Below are 5,000 nucleotides of genomic sequence, written 5' to 3' on the forward strand. Positions count from 1 at the left end.
AAACGCTACTAGACCACTCTTCTGCAGCCACTACGTGATGTTCTTTGTCAGTGCTAGAGAGAGGGAGGTGTGCCACAAGACATGACAGACACCAAGATAGTCACCCTGTATAAGAACAAGGGCGAGAGGAGTGACTGTAACAACTGCAGAGACATCTCCCTTCTGAGCAATGTAGGCAAAGTGCATACCCGAGTTGTCCTAGCACACCTACAACAACTAGGAGAGAGTGTCTAGCCCGAGTCCCAGTGCAGCTTTCGAGCAGAGCGTTCCACAGTGGACATGATCTTCTCCCTTTGACAACTGCAGGAAAAGTGCAGAGAACAACAAAAGCGTCGGTACATCACCTTCATTAATCTCATGAAAGCGTTTGACTTGGTCAGCAGGGAAGGGCTCTTCGGTATCCTGGTGAAAATTGGATGCTCCCCAAAACTACACAGCATGATCAGGTCCTTCTACGACAGCATGAAGGTGACAGTGCTATATGAAGGCAGCATATCTGAGCCCTTTGACATGAAGAGTGGTGTGAAACAAGGCTGCGTTCTTGCGCCCACCCGCTTCAGGATATTTTTCTCCCTGCTTCTGAAGCATGCATTTGGGACTGCCAAAGAAGGACAGTACCTGCACATAAGGTCAGACAGGAGGCTGTTCAACCTTGCCCGACTGAGAGCAAAGACCAAAGTACATGAGATCACTATCAGAGACCTGCTCTTTGCTGATGATGCTGCCATCACCTCACATACAGAGCAAGAGCTTCAGGAACTCATGGAAAGGTTCTCTCAAGCCTGCAAAGACTTCAGGCTCGCGATCAGCCCAGGGTGTGGAAACATCACCTGTCACCTCATCGACAGCTACGAACTTGGCATTGTACACCAGTTCACCTACCTTGGGACCACAATCAGTGACAACCTATCCCTGGATGCTGAGATCAACCATTGCACTGGGAAGGCCGCAACAACACTTGGTCAACTCACCACACGTGTGTGGGAGAACCCCAAGCTCACAACCACGACCAAGATGGCAGTATGCAATACCTGCATCATCAGCACTCTGCTGTACAGCAGTGAGGCGTGGACAACCTATGCAAAGTAGGAGCTGAGACTGAACAGTTTTCACATGCCCTGCCTCTGCCGCATCCTCAACATCAAGTGGAGCTACAAAGTGCCAAGCGTTGAGGTCCTCTTACGCGCTGGCCTCCCCACAATGTTCACGCTGCTGAGACAATGCAGGCTGCGCTGGCTCGGCCATGTTCGTGGGATAGAAGGTGGCGGAATTCCAAAGGACATCCTGTACGGCGAGCTAGCCTCTGGCAAAAGACCTGTTGGCCGACCCAAGCTGCACTATAAAGATGTCTGCAAGCTCGACATGAGAGCTCTGGACATCAACACTGAGAGCTGGTATTGCACAGCAGCTGACCGTAGCAGATGGCACAGTGTTCTGAAGAAACAGTTGAAGATGGGCGAAGAGAAGATCCAGAACCTGTTAGAGGACAAGAGAGCCAGACGGAAGGTGTGCACACCTGGAGACAACCCGTCAACCACTCATACCTGCATCCACTGTGGCAGAGTTTGTCGCTCCTGGATTGGCCTCACCAGTCACAGCCATAGCTGTTCTACCCTTGGACCTACCACGGCATCCAACTAGGGTGCATCATCATCCATGGTCGACACTGACCAGCGGAGGCCTACTATTGTTGTACAAAATCAAACGTTCAGCCGTTTTTACAAGAAGAAGAATCAAAGGCAATGTACTTACATGTATCTGTGTCTGTGTTTTATTTGAATCGCTGTTGCAGTGTGGACCGCATTAACTTTGATTAGTGTCGGAACCGCGCTTTGCTTTATTTATTAGAAATATACATTTATATTCTTCAAGTCAACCATTCGCTCGTAGGAAAGGACATAAATTGTCATTTATTTTCACCCAAAAGGCTTCATCAAGCAGAAGTAAAACATAAACAAATGGGCACAAAGCATGCTGTTTGACAGAGAGTCTTTCATTTTTGTAAAATATGCTGTCAATTCCACTCATAATGGGGAGTGGAATGTTTTAAAAGTTTCTTGGATGATCATTTAACAAGTGTAACATTTTTCATCTTAACTGGTAGTAAAATGAGATGAAAGTAGCCAGCTGAAGATTGCTTACTAGCTGGCGGTTTTGACTGGCTACCAGGCCTTACTGAGAACCTTGAATGTCAGTTTAAGATTGTGATACAACACATTTTTTATAATCATGTTTACTTGTTTTCTTAAAAAAAATTGATAGTAATACATGTCAAAGACCAGTGCCTTCATTATGCTTTGGGGATCAGAGAATTTCCTTCTGTTGCTTGAAATAATATTATTATTATTCGCTAGTCTTTTCTCCTATAATTTGACCATTTTATTTGCAACAGAGCTTTGTTTTGTCAAATGATTCTCCTGTTACTTTATACTATTGTCCTTCTACTTTACTTCTGCATGAAAACTCTGTCTATGGTAATTGACTCATCCCCGTACCCTAAATAGAGGTAGCCATAAGAGTAAAATTAAAGGAAAGCTAACAGTTTTGTAATCAGTAAATTAGACCTACAGTACATGAAATCACTGTAAGGTGATACATTGTATGTTGCAAGGTGAGATAAACAAATATTGAGATTAGAAAGACAAAACTTACAATCATGTACTTGTACATCAAACCTTCACTTACATGTATTGTTTCTTTGAAATGTGATTTAAGTTGAGGACAACAAACATGTCCTTGAGAGGAGCAGTTTTCAGAAACATTTCCCAGCTAAGGGAGCTGGAAAAATAATATTATTACCCGACTGTGAGCATAATTTTCCTGGCTGGTAAAGGCAGTAGTCGCCTCAGAAAGAACTTGGAATGTCGGTAAAGTTTTTTTATCTGCCCACACCTTAGTTTCTATTTAATCGCAACTGATATGAACGTAAACACTTCATTTCTTAAGTTTGATTGCATTGTGTTTCTATTTCCAGGCTCTTTCTTGTGTCATCGGTGCTATTTGCACTTATGTATGCAAAATACATGATTCAACCATGTATTCCTGGCTTAACAGACCTGTAGTGGGCAAAATTCACTTGATATGTCGGGGAAGAGGGGAAAGAAAAGTGATTGTAAGGTCAATGGAATAAAAATGTTTTTAAAACGGCTGAAAGTAACACAACAAGTTCTAGACAACCAGCTGAGATTCTTGAAAGGTGCTTTCATCACTTTCAAGAATCGCTCAGGATCTTTTAGTTTAGGTGAACTAATGAACATCAGAAATGTTGACACAGAAGCTTTATTGTGGGAAATTTGTTTGTCTGTGTTCACTGGGAAAAGTTCCAAATGCCCAAAATGAGATCAAATTTGCACCATAATCACGGAAGACGTGTTTCTGAGAGTCTAGGTTATCAAAACTCTCCAGGGGAGCATGCAGATGGTGATTCATGCCAAAGGCATGATTAGATAGGCCCGTGGTCCATCATACCTGCCTATGATGTTTGCATTCCCGCCTATAAAAATCTGTATCTACATCCCTGATACATGTATTTTAGAATTACTGCTTGTACATGTACATGGTATAGAGTAATGTAGGAAAAGTTAGAAGAAATGACTGTACAGTATAATATTATGTAATTGGTCAAGCTTTATTAAACTAAAGTTTAACCTAAAAAATTCAATCAAGATAATACAGTGTATACGTTTTTACCTAGGTTAAATTGATGATCCTCATTTTACCTATGGGTTGAATATCTAAGCAGCTATCAAACCTGCAAAAAGGACTGAAATCACCTATCCCTTCCCTCAAGCACTGTCTTGCGCATCTCAACACATCTTAATGATTTATGTCATCTTATCGGTTTCTGTATTCATTATGCAGTTATCGACATTACAACATAGTAAGAGATCAAAGAGCTGTACTGTGCACTCACCGGTACTCGAACTCGGATCCTCCAGATCTGTGGTCCTGCGTCTTCACCAATACACCACAATGACGAACATGCTTAACCCATCACAGTGCTTTAATTTCATTATTTACTTTTGTGTAATAAGTCAATTGATATTCATATGTCATAACCAAAACTAATCCTAACCTGACCCTAGTTTTCTCCAGGCTTAATTTAGACCCAAAAAATGTTTTTTCAATTCATCCAAGTGCGTATTCAGAACCAAGATAAAATGAGGATCATCAGTTTAACCTGGGTAAAAACGGATTCAACCTAAAAACGGATTTTACCGGCAACATATAAAGATTTAGCCAAACCTAAAAGTGGAGCTCCTGGGTTATTTATTCTTACAATAAGTTAACCTGGCTTCAGTTTACGATTCAATTGAAACCCAGTACATGGTCAGCGGTCAACTTAAAGAAAAAAAGCTGACCTCGATGAGCTCTAAACTTGAGCCGTGTTGCCCCTAGTCTCCAAGGTTATGGAGCGTGCAATCCAAGTACAGCTTGTGAAATTTCTAGAAGCAAACGAAGTTCTGTCAGCGTACCAATCTGGATTCCGAAAAGGACATTCTACCGAAACTGCTGTGACTTATCTCACTGATCAGATCTTGGAACACATGGATAATCAACAAATGACTGGCTCCGTCTTCATTGACTTGTAGAAGGCTTTCGACCTAGTTGACCATAACTGTTTGTTACAGAAGTTAGAGCACTATGGTTATATACATCAATGACTTGCCAAGCTGTCTCAAAAACACGCACATCAGTATGTATGCTGATGATACAGTCATCTATTGCTCGGATGCAAACCCAAAGGAGATAAAGAAGGCCCTTCAAGAAGACCTAGAGCGGGTTGTAACTTGGATGGAAATAAATCGTCTGATTCTGAACAAAGAGAAAACAAAGGGAATGCTTTTCGGGACAAGACAAAGGCTGGAAGCCGTCGCAAACTTTTACATCACCATAAGTGGTACCAATGTCGAGATGGTCAGTAAATTCACATACTTGGGCGTTACCCTCGATGAGGAACTGAAATGGAAAGTACACGCTGAAGATGTTCACAAGAAAGT

At 42.0% G+C, this 5,000-nt stretch overlaps 1 protein-coding gene across 5 annotated transcripts in view; it reads left to right on the plus strand.

The window, feature by feature from the left end:
- Positions 1-5,000, plus strand: part of LOC138059775 (histone-lysine N-methyltransferase SETDB1-like) — a 77,828-nt gene that overhangs the window by 1,164 nt on the left and 71,664 nt on the right. The window lies entirely within an intron of this gene.

Source organism: Montipora capricornis, chromosome 8 (genome assembly GCF_036669925.1).
Source record: "Montipora capricornis isolate CH-2021 chromosome 8, ASM3666992v2, whole genome shotgun sequence".
Classification (NCBI taxonomy): Eukaryota; Metazoa; Cnidaria; class Anthozoa; order Scleractinia; family Acroporidae; genus Montipora; species Montipora capricornis.